The sequence below is a fragment of the Lucilia cuprina genome, chromosome 5 (genome assembly GCF_022045245.1).
Source record: "Lucilia cuprina isolate Lc7/37 chromosome 5, ASM2204524v1, whole genome shotgun sequence".
In the NCBI taxonomy this organism is placed as follows: Eukaryota; Metazoa; Arthropoda; class Insecta; order Diptera; family Calliphoridae; genus Lucilia; species Lucilia cuprina.
Window position 1 is genome coordinate 25,511,588 of NC_060953.1, and position 12,730 is coordinate 25,524,317.

At 30.1% G+C, this 12,730-nt stretch overlaps 1 pseudogene; it reads left to right on the plus strand.

Annotated features, from left to right (window-relative positions):
• Positions 1–4,436: 4,436 nt before the first annotated feature.
• On the plus strand, positions 4,437–6,147 carry LOC124420206 (annotated as a pseudogene).
• The last annotated feature ends 6,583 nt before the right edge of the window (positions 6,148–12,730 follow it).

Below are 12,730 nucleotides of genomic sequence, written 5' to 3' on the forward strand. Positions count from 1 at the left end.
TTGTCTAATGTTCCTCCTGGGGAACAACTTCCTTGGAGTTTTTGGCAGACTTTCGAGCTTAACATTTTGGACATTGCGGTTTATAAGTGTTTTTAGCACCGCAGCCATAACAGAAGACAGTTCTATCCTGTAAACAATTCTCATAAAAATGTCCTAGCTGAATACAGTTCCAGCAGCAAGGTACTCTATTAGACTTTTGCAATGCTTCTACAGACATCTCATTGGGTAAATCATAATTAGTGTTATCTACAGAATCAGTTTCTAACTCCGAGATCTGACGATGAGGAACGAATTGATTAATCGACTAGCCATATTCCGACGAACATAATCATCGCTTACGAAACTTTCCCTCATCTGAACTAGCTTCCTTAGGTGAGGAATCGAGTGTATGAGAATATAGAGTAGTTCATGCCTTATTTCAAGCTTAAGATTTCTAGTGATAATCTCTATTAACTCAAGTTCGGAAATTGGAGTAGGAAGACGATCCAAAATTGTAGACAAGGCTTCATAAAACATATCAAATGTCTCGCCTGGTTTTTGCTTTCAGTTTCTAAGCTCCTCTCGAATATCAAACGAGGATTTAAAGTCACGATATTGGAACCGAATAGCTTCACAAAAATCATTCCAATTTATCAAATCCACCTGCTTGTATTATCGCCAATACTAATCTCTGGCTTTACCTACTAATAAAGTATGAAGATTTTTACAAATTATAGTGAAATCACTATTAAACGTATCCCTTGTAATGGACTTTAACCGATATATAAATTCTTCTGCAGTAAGTCCGGTTGACGAACCATCAAATTTTAACCCCCAGTTTTGTATTATTGAGGCTACTTTATCATTTTGATAACCTACATAACTGGAAGATGACAAGTTTAAATTTGGTTTATTGAGAAAATTACTTTCAGATTCCATTCTTGGTGCTAAATTTGATTGATTCTGGGGTATATTCTGTGTCATATTATAAACAGTTGGATGTTGTGAAGTGTTGGTAATTAGGTTTAAATTTTGAAGAATTTTTGTAATATTAATTTCTATCATTTTATTGATTTCGTTATAATCAACTGCAAGTGTTTGATTAGAATTTGGTAGAAAGTTAACCGATTCATTTCTAGAAGCTGGTTGAATATTATCATCAGTTCTGTTAGGGGTACGTAAACGACTCGGAGTATTTTAACCAACAATAGTTTTACCGGAAATAGGTATTAAATTTTTTTTCAGGATTTTAAGAGAATATAAACCACAGGATGGCTTGTTATATAAACAAAATGTTGTTTAAATATTAAAAGATTTGTACAAAACAAATAATAAGAACAAAGTCAAAAATTCTTTTGTTGAACAAAATATACTTAGTTGTTTTCTTTCATGGTAATATGTAAGCCAGAATAGGAAAATAGGTAAATTATCACAACAGGAGAAAATATAGGTTTATGGAATTATTTGTGAGATACTTTTACACAATGTGGTTGACAAACCAGTATTCAGGTATTTTTTCTATTATTTTGTCTAAATCTGAAATACCTACTAATGTAACTGAAAGGTGCAAATCGGCACTTTTCGTAATTTAGGGAAACCATTTGCAAATGCAATGATACAAGACCATTTACACTATATGTATTGTGAATTAGGCTATAATATTATTCCCAGCAAAAATAAAAGGAGGACTCAAAAAAAATACCTTTCAAATTCGACTTAAATGTTCACAATTTTATTTAACAATAAAGCAAAGTACAATTCAACTTAAACGTTTTTAGTGATAATTGATAAATACGTGTAATTTATTTATTTATGTTAATATTTTTTGTGTCAAATTAGTTGTATTCTACTACGATTTCACTTCTTAATAACTTCCAAAAGAACATAAAATTTACTTACTGAACATTTTTATATCCTACACTACTTTAGTTGTGTAACTATAATTCAATATTCATGTTGGTCAATCATTAAATTTGAAACTGTAACATTGTTTTGTTTTCTGGCCCAAAGCCTATTGAAAATGGATAAAATCGGTCCATTATTTCGCTTAGCACCCATGTAACCGTACCCCCCGAAAGGAGCCATTGGGCTCATAATTCAGTTAAATGTTCACACAAACTCCCTTCAGAAAATAACTTGAAGGTCAAAACTCACATATAAACATTAATAATACTTTTAAATTCTACATAAATAACTTTGAAGTCGTGAATTCCTCTACCGACATTTATAAGAATAAGCACATATTTTCCCCTACTCCCTTTGAGCCCTCTTGTAAAAAAATATATTTTTGCCAAAAATAATTAAAAATACTCCGGAATTTATACTTTTTTTCATACATTTTTTATTTTTGTATTGAATTTCATAGAGATATTAGTGTTTATAAGTGAATTGTAAACATTCGTGTTTTTTTAATAAAATTTAATGTTCTTTTTACCCATAATATATTATAATATTCAACAAAGAAATACACGAATACTCGTTTTATAAAAATTTTATTTAGCAATTTTAAAAGTAGAATGCTTTCTGTTTTTGAAGTCATTCTATGGATTTTTTAAATGTTTGCAATAAGTGAAACAAATAGTTCCTAAAAAACCTGTTTATGTAGAATTTAGTTGCTATACTGGTATTTTTAAGCGAGTTAATGTCATTTTCTGATGTGATATTTATATGGGAGGTAGGATCGACTATTGACCGATCCTCATAATATTTTACAAAAACATTTTAGTTCATTAAAAATTTGTACATTTCGAATTTCATGGCCATCCGCGCATTTATAAGCCAGTTATCTGCGTTAAAGTAGTTTCTGCCAAACAAAAAATGTTTGTATAAAATTTTAACTCTCTAGCTCGTCCTATCTTGTTTTCAACAGGCAAGTGGATAGACGGCTAGATCGTTTTAGAATCTAATAAGGGACCCTATATTTCGATGTGCTAGAAACGGAATGACAAATAAAACACACTCCTTATTTTTTTTGATGGTGGGTATAAAACATGTTGCAGCTGATGAAATGCACACATATTTCTATACTTAAGTTAAACATCGTATACATATATCATTATAAAGGTCTACACTTGAAATCTAATGAGAAGTTTAAAATAGGTTTAGATTGAACTAGTTAACTTTATTAGTTTACATTAATGTGCGCAAACGCGTTTTTTTTTTATCCGTATCTTAGGATTTTGGAGGAGTTTGGCAAGTTTTATTTATATTTTATTATATTTTTACTTTTATTCGTTTGAATAATCGAATACTTTTTAAATTTAGTCGATTACTCGAATAAAAAAATATATTGTAAGCTTTTATTCGAATAATTTTAAACACGAATAATTGACGACCCTACTATATGGATACAGCTTTAAAATCTCTTTTTGTAATAACTCATATTGAATATGGCCTCTGGTAGATTAGTGGTTATGGTTCTAGTCTGGTATACCGGAGGTGGTGGGTTCGTTTCCCATCTGAGATACTGGTTAAGGAGCGCACAACAGACCCGATAGAGGCCTAGGTGTATTTTTTCGGATTTGATGTATATACATCTTCTTTTTAATCTAATTAACTGACTATTAAAGTTATGAACTGTTTCTAAATTAACATTTTTAAATAATTTGTTGAGAAACTTTTGATTTTGTGTGTGAGAGAAAAAATTTCTCTTTTCACAAAAATCAAAAGTTTCCCAGTGTGAACCAGGTCTAAGGAAACTTCAAAAGAAAATTAAAAAAGTTTCTCAACAAAAGTTTCCTAGTGTGGACCAGGTCTAAGTAGGAAGTGGTTATAATGCAAAATTTCCTCCCCTTAGACCTGGTTCACACTGAGAAAATTTTGTTGAGAAAATTTTGATTTTGTGTGTAAGAGAAAGAGATGGTTTATATTTCTTTTTCTCTCACACACAAAAGCAAAAGTTTCCCAGTGTGAACCAGGTATTACATACTTCCTAAACTACATTTTTAATAAATTATTTTTTAACTTTATCATGTATTGACAGTTCTTATACAAAAATTGTCTTAACTGGAAGAATAACTGCCAGTTAAACGATAACTGCAGGTTGTGTAAATGATAAGATTTTTTAATTTTTAAAATATTTCAAATTTATATTTATTTTTTATTTGTTATGAAGAATAGGTATTTAACTATGTTTGCTTATATTTTGTGGAATTACTATATACTATACTATATATACTATAAGATTCTTATGAGCACAAATCTCTTTATCGGTTCATAATTGACCCTACGCCATGAAATTCGTTACACAGAAGCAAGTTTCTTCTTTCTTTTTATTTTTGTGTGTGAGTGAAAGAGAAAGCCATATTAACCATCTCTTTCTTTCACATACAAAATCAAAAGTTTCCAAAAAAAGTTTCCCTGTGTGAACCGGCACTTACAAGTCAGAATCTCATAATAATGTTTTAGGAAAGCATTCCATTTAATGCATACGGTTTGATGATGGGTATATAAGATTCGGTATAATCGAATATAACACTCTTATTTGTTAATGCTCTATTCGACTATGATATGTCAATTCTCAAAATCCCTATTAAATGTAAACAAAAATCGTCAATCACACAAATCCAATCGAAGCGGATGAACTTGATTATCTTATCAAAAAAAAAAAAGGAATTAAACTGTTTTATAACCTACATGCTCAACTTTGAGCATGTAGAGTAACTAATCTGAAAAGGTTATAAAATAATTTCATTTCTTTTTTTGTTTTTTGATAAGATAATCAAGTTCATCCGCTTCGATTGGCGATTTAACTTTATAGTATATATAGTACTTGACGTGGAGGTAAAATTAATTGTTAACAGTTATTTGCAGCTAAAAAGTGAATATGGTCTTAATAAAGCAATTTTTGCTTTTTTTGTTTATATTTGCTGCTTCTTCTGCAGAAGAATTTACAGAGTTTGATACATTTATTGATATTCCCTTTAAACCAATTAAGAGTTCAGTAAGTTGTACTTTTCGTCTATAAGATTATGTTATAAGTGTTTTTAATTACAGGCTGATCGTATACGGGAACATGGTTATCCTGCTGAATCACATTTTATTGAAACTTCTGATGGATATGTTTTGAATATGTTTAGGATACCATATTCTCCAAAATTAAACAATAAAGGTAGAGGAAATCCAGTGGTATTTTTACAACACGGCCTATTTTCATGCTCAGATTCTTTCATATTGAATGGACCAAATGATTCTATTGCATTTAACTTTGCTGATAACGGTTTCGACGTCTGGCTAGGGAATGCCCGGGGCAATATATATTCACGAAACAATTACGAGACTATCGTTAAACCACCCAAATTTTTGGTCATTTAGTTGGCACGAAATCGGCAACATTGACATTCAGAAATGATTGATTACATATTAAACAAAACTGGAGAAACCAAAGTCCATTACGTTGGACATTCTCAAGGAACAACAGTGTTCTTTGTAATGGCTTCAACGCGTCCCGAATATAATAAAAAGATAAAAACTGCTCATATGTTAGCTCCACCAATATTTATGGGTAACGTTACAGATAATCTTGTAGTGGGTCTAGCCCCTTATGTTGGTACTCCTGGAAAGGGATCTAATATTTTGGGTAATCAACAATTTATACCCTATAATCCATTTGTACAGCGATTGTTAGATACTGCATGTGGAGGTAACTCAGCATTTCCAAAGTATTGTTCAACACTATTTCTTTTATGGCTGGACCAGAAAATAAAAATTTAAATATGGTAAGTTTACATCAGACAAATAACGATATGTTTACAATATATATATTTTTTGTACAAGACATTACTTCCACTGCTTGCGGAAACCCATCCGGCTGGAATTTCAACAAATCAGGCTATACATTATATACAAGAATATGTGAGTAATGAGTTTAGACAATTTGACTATGGCGAAAGGAAAAACAAGCAAAAATATGGACAGACAGAACCACCATCCTACCCAATTGAGCTTATCACTTCAAATATGTATATTTACTATGGTCTTGCTGATACATCGGCCCATTATAAAGATATTCAACGTCTTCGTTATCGCTTGCCTAATATAAAATTGTTCTATGAAGTGCCAGATTCTCATTGGGGTCATTTGGATTTCATATTTGCTCGTCAAGTAAAGAAAACAATAAATGATCCAGTAATACAAATGTGCAAGGAGTATATTAAAAATTCCTTCTAAATATTATTTGTCTTATAGTATTCAATCAATTTATTAAAAGTTAATGTTTACGAAGTCACAATGCAACAGGTAGTTCCAATTCTACAACAAAAAACTTTTTATCGACAATTTTCTATTAAAATAAAATTAAAAGAAATGTTTATTAAAAGAAAATTTGTAATCGAAAATAAAAGAAATTAAAAAAAAATAATTTAACGATCTTTAAAAAAAATCAAATATGAGTTCTATATTCTTATCATACTGTGTTTAAAAAGTCAGGACGTCAGAAAAAAAGAATTTTATGTTTTTAGAAAATGTCCCATTTTATAGGTTCTCATTTATTCATTTTTGCAATTTTTTAAAATAACTTTTTTATTAATAATCAAGAACCGGTTAACCCTTTTTTAAATATCTACTTGTTACGTTTTTCGTTCTCTTAATCAAAAGAAAAGTCACATTTGGTCCCTAAAAAGCATGTGTGTATTGGTGTGTCTTTGTTCTTTTTTAATACGCATAGTAAAATGTTTGATATTAATTGGGAATATATACCCTACACCACTTTAATGGGGTACAGGTCGCAATTTTCAAAATAATTGGATGAAATTTGACACACCACCACGTTTTATTTGGTTAAAATCGGTCCATTATTTCACCTAGCCCCACAGAACAGAACCCCCGAAAAGGGCCCCTAGCCCCCATATAAAGCATCTTTCAGAAAATTAGTTTTTCATCTATAAATTGCTTAAATGTATCGGAACAATTGAAGATAAATGCTTTATTATGAAAAATAAATCACATTTAATATTTATTACTGGTGTAGGGTATCATATGGACGGCCACGCCCGACTATACTTTCTTACTTGTTTTTATTTTTTAATATGGGTGATCAGAAATTGTTTAATTATGGGAAAACATTTAACATCAAGATTATTAAAAAAGATTTTAAGTATTACATAATTCAGTTTTTGTTTAGTTTCACCACAAATCAAGATAATTCAAACAAATTAAATTTTTTTCAATTCAATTTTTTTCAAATTCACAAACCACATTTCTGTATTTATGTCATACAGTGTTACTGTACTATTCAACAATTTATTTGATTCTTGTCAAAAGTTAAAAAAAAATCGAAGAAATGTTACAAAAAATATGTAAATGGAATGACAGAAATTAATCATAAAGATATTAATCGCTTATTTAAGGTTTATTATGCACATTTTCCACACAAAATTCTTACAATAAACCATCAATAACTTTACTAAGCATTTATGAATATGGAGGTTACCCCAAACTTGTTTCAAAACCAAATTTGAAACGAAGTGAAAACGGGAATACCAAATTTGTAATAACATGTGAACCTAAAATGTTGTGAAGCAAAAAACACAAATTAATCTATCTACATTTATTGCTCCGAAAATATTCAGATTTTGTGAAAATCAAATATGTATTTAAATAAATAAAGAAGAAAGACATTAAAAATTTAATACAGTTCATATAAACTTAAGTTATTAACTATTTTATCGAAAATAAATGCTCTTACGCCTAATCCACATATAAAGTCAAAATGATTCCATCTTTTTGGTGGTAACTTGTATATCGCACTGATATTTTTTAATCGTCTAATTAATTTCCAAATATCTTCAACCGACACAATATAATCATTTTCGGCATAGAATATGCTAATTGGCACCACGACATTTTCGCTAATTAGTTATTAAAATAAAGTAATAAAACAATTTTTATAAAAAATTTGCCATAAATGAAATTTACATAATATTAAATACTCTGAACCGATCATGTACCAAAAAAAATTTTTTTTCAATTTTTTTCTAATGTTCAAAATTCTAAATTATTTCAAAAAAATGATTTCATTTTGGAAATTGATCCAAATTTGACAATTTAAATAGTGCTATTTAATTTCGATTAAAATTTAAAATATAATATGTTGAAAATTTATGAAAATGTTACAATTTACCGATTTTTATACCCTTCACCTTCGTGAGAAGGGTATATATAAGTTTGTCATTCCGTTTGTAATTTCTATAATATAATTTTCCGATCCTATAAAGTATATATATTCTGGATCTTTATAGATACCGGAGTCGATTAAGCCATGTCCGTCTGTCTGTTGAAATCAGTTTTTAGAAGACCCCAGATATCGGCGAGATCCGAATCTTCAATAATTCTATTAGACATTCTATTAGATTTGCTTTCAGAAAAATCGGTCGGTAAATAACGGAGATATGAGCAAAAATCCGCGACAACCTCTGAAAATTTCATCAAAAAATTGTTATAAAAGCATCAACAACACTGTATATTAGAGTGCTCCAAGCTTGTATGAAGGAAAAAAATTTTATCCTACAGGACGCCCCCCACCCCTAGAATTGTTCTATGGGTTATAAAAATAAGCTGTGCAAAGAATTAGGGCAATAGGATTACGTTAACTGGTGCCGCAATGGCTCTGAAGTTTGAAGATGCATTTACAAGGGGAAAATATGCAATTTTTTCAGTTTTCATAAAAGTTTTGTCATTAAACAATTTGTTTTGCATTTTATTGTCAAAGAATCGTAATGTACACAGAATTAGCGTTACAAAAAGATAAAAAACACAAAAATTGGTTGAAAAATGTAAAAGTTATTTAAAATTCCCCAGGCCATTATCGTGTCTCAGAGCACTTGTATTCGAAATGTGATAAAAAAATAAACAAGATTTTGAAAATATTATAATAAAACAATTGTATTACTTAAAATACAATTGTTTTACAATTGTTACTTGAACTATGAGTTTTTGTCCTTGTAGAATAACGTAAACCTGTTATCAGCTATGGTCGAAAATTTTTGATATTTTTAACGGTCGTTTCAAAATTCAAATTTTAGTTTTTTTTTGATACTTTGTTAAACAAATTTCAATATTTTTGGGAGAACTCATAGGACTTTATGAACAACAGATTAGGGAATAAAACAGTAAAACAATTCGGTCAATACCTCTTATAGTTTGCCTGTACCTGCAATTTGAATTCAACGGATTTCGAGAAAAACGCATTTTTATGTAATATTTTGCAAAATACACAACAATATAATAAAAAGGCTATTATATTGTTGTGTATTTTAAATGGAACAATTTTGTAACTTTATTAATCCACAAATTTCTAAATAAAAATCAAGAGTTTCATGCAATTTGGACGCCATTAACCCATAAACTTCAAAGTTCAAAGGTGAAATTTTGTTATATTTGCAATTTTTGATGGAAACTAGTCAAAATTGTTTCTAAAGTAACCCTTAAACGGCCTTGGGGTCAAAAGGACCCCAATGTTTTAAAAACATGCCAATTTGGACACATTTCAATAAAACCCGTTTGCAATCCCATTTAAGGGTTAATTTATTTTTTTCACTATTATTTTAAATACGGTTATTAATAAATAAATTTCTTAAGTTTTATGATAATCTACCTAAAAATAGAAACAAGTTCGACTAGTTTCCATCAAAAATTGCAAATGTTACAAAATTTCACCTTTGACCCTTAAAGTTAATGGGTTAATGGCGTCCAAATTGCATGAAACTCTTGATTTTTATTTAGAAATATGTGGACTAATAATGTTACAAAAGAATTCCATTTAAAATACACAACAATATAATATTATTCTATAAGGACAAAAACTCATATAAGTTTGTCATTCCGTTTGTAATTTCTATAACATAATTTTCCGACCCTATAAAGTATATATATATTCTGGATCCCTATAGATAGCGGAGTCGATTAAGCCATGTCCGTCTGTCTGTTGAAATCAGTTTTTAGAGGACCCCAGATATCGGCGAGATCCGAATCTTCAATAATTCTATTAGACATGCTTTCGAGAAGATCGCTATTTAAAATAAGCAAAATCGGTCGGTAAATAACGGAGATATGAGCAAAAATCCGAGACAAACTCTTAAAATTTTATCAAAAAATGTCAACAACAACACTGTATATGGAAAAAGATGTACACGTGTGTGTGTAGATGTATTTGGTTTTATTCAGCTGTGTATTTTTAAAATAAATAATTTTCCCTTTTGTTTTGCAAATATATTTTTTAACGAACAGAAAAAAGTATTTAAAACGTGTTCAATTATATGAGAGTAGATTGTGAGTTATTGTACAATAATTTTTATGCGAATAAAGTAAGTTTGAAATTTAAAACTAACACAAATTTTTTCCAAGTGCTTTTTAAAACAATTTTTTTTACGATAAACAAAATCTACGTCTCGTCAATGTTTACCAGCAATGAATACGAAAGTTTTGTTGTTTTACTCTTGCTTGTATACTGTTAAGAACAACAACAACATATTGCTAGTATTAAGCGCATATAAGTGTATAGAAAACACACTGTCTATAGCTAAGCGCATTTACAAAAACAAAAGAGTACCAAGCGCATCGGGCTTGGGCACCCTTGGTTTGGATGCTGTTGGCGTCATTGCGTTGTTACTTTTGTTTTTGTTTTTCTGTGTTTTTCGTTATATATGTTTAGATGTCTGATGGTTTAGATGCCTTGTGTATTTTGTGTTTTATTTCGTTTAGCGTTGTTGTTGTTGTTCTTTTTGTTTAGCTTTTGATGTAATAATAATGTAGTCAGGAAAAAATTTAAAATTTATAAAAGATGTTTAAAATACACTATGGTGAAGGGTATATAAGATTCGGCACAGCCGAATATAGCACTCTTACTTGTTAAAATTGTATACTTAATTGAATTTTCTTGAACTTTAGTTGCAATATTTATATCAGATTTAAAATTTTCTTTAGTTTCAATGGGTATTATATTTTTAGTCATATCCGAGTATTTAAGGTCACAATCTGGTAAAATTTCCAAGTCATTTGTATAAGTTTTGTCTAATGTTCCTCCTGGGGAACAACTTCCTTGGAGTTTTTTGCAGACTTTCGAGCTAAACATTTTGGACATTGCGGTTTATAAGTGTTTTTAGCACCGCAGCCATAACAGAAGACAGTTCTATCCTGTAAACAGTCCTCATAAAAATGTCCTAGCTGAATACAGTTCCAGCAGCAAGGTACTCTATTAGACTTTTGCAATGCTTCTACAGACATCTCATTGGGTAAATCATAATTAGTGTTATCTACAGAATCAGTTTCTAACTCCGAGATCTGACGACGAGGAACGAATTGATTAACATTTCGACTAGTCATATTCCGACGAACATAATCATCGCTTAGGAAACTTTCCCTTATCTGAACTAGCTTCCTTAGGTGAGGAATCGAGTGTGTGGGAATATAGAGTAGTTCATGCCTTATTTCAGGCTTAAGATTTCTAGTGATAATCTCTATTAACTCAAGTTCGGAAATTAGAGTAGGATCCATAATTGTAGACAAGGCTTCATAAAACATATCAAATGTCTCGCCTGGATTTTGCTTTCGGTTTCTAAGCTCCTCTCGAATATCAAACGAAGATTTAAAGTCACGATATTGGAACCGAATATCTTCACAAAAATCATTCCAATTTATCAAATCCACCTGCTTGTATTATCGCCAATACTAATCTCTGGCTTTACCTACTAATAAAATATGAAGATTTTTACAAATTATAGTGAAATCACTATTAAACGTATCCCTTGTAATGGACTTTAACCGATATATAAATTCTTCTGCAGTAAGTCCGGTTGACGAACCATCAAATTTTAACCCCCAGTTTTGTATTATTGAGGCTACTTTATCATTTTGATAACCTACATAACTGGAAGATGACAAGTTTAAATTTGGATTATTGAGAAAATTACTTTCAGATTCCATTCTTGGTGCTAAATTTGATTGATTCTGAGGTATATTCTGTGTCATATTATAAACAGTAGGATATTGTGAAGTGTTGGTAATTAGGTTTAAATTTTGAAGAATTTTTGTAATATTAATTTCTATCATTTTATTGATTTCGTTATAATCAACTGCAAGTGTTTGATTAGAATTTGGTAGAAAGTTAACCGATTCATTTCTAGAAGCTGGTTGAATATTATCATCAGTTCTGTTAGGGGTACGTTAACGACTCGGAGTATTACTCACTCCAGAAGGATTACTTTCGTTAAAAAGATTTTGAGTAACACTACGAGTTGGGTATTGTTTCGGGACAGCCCCAGAAGTGTTTTTATTCAGCCTACCCTTTTTCACCGGAAACGAAACTCTTTGCAAATCTGCTAATTCACACGCAATCATACACACAGGGCATTTGTTTTCTTTAGAAAGATAATTTTCGATACAGGCTCTATGAAAATAATGATTGCATTTAACTATTAGTAAACATTCAATTTTCTCATCCATACGAATACCACATAAACAACAAATTGTACCAATATTTGATTGGGTTAAAGGTTGGGTAGATGGAGGTAATGGAGGATCTGAAGGGTTATTCGAAACTGGAGGAGGCGAATGTTGTAAAGACATAGTAACTAGAAAAATGTAAGTCCAATTCAGAATTTTAACCAACAATAGTTTTACCGGAAATAGGTATTAAATTTTTTTCAGTATTTTAAGAGAATATAAACCACAGGATGGCTTGTTATATAAACAAAATGTTGTTTAAATATTAAAAGATTTGTACAAAACAAATAATAAGAACAAAGTCAAAAATTCT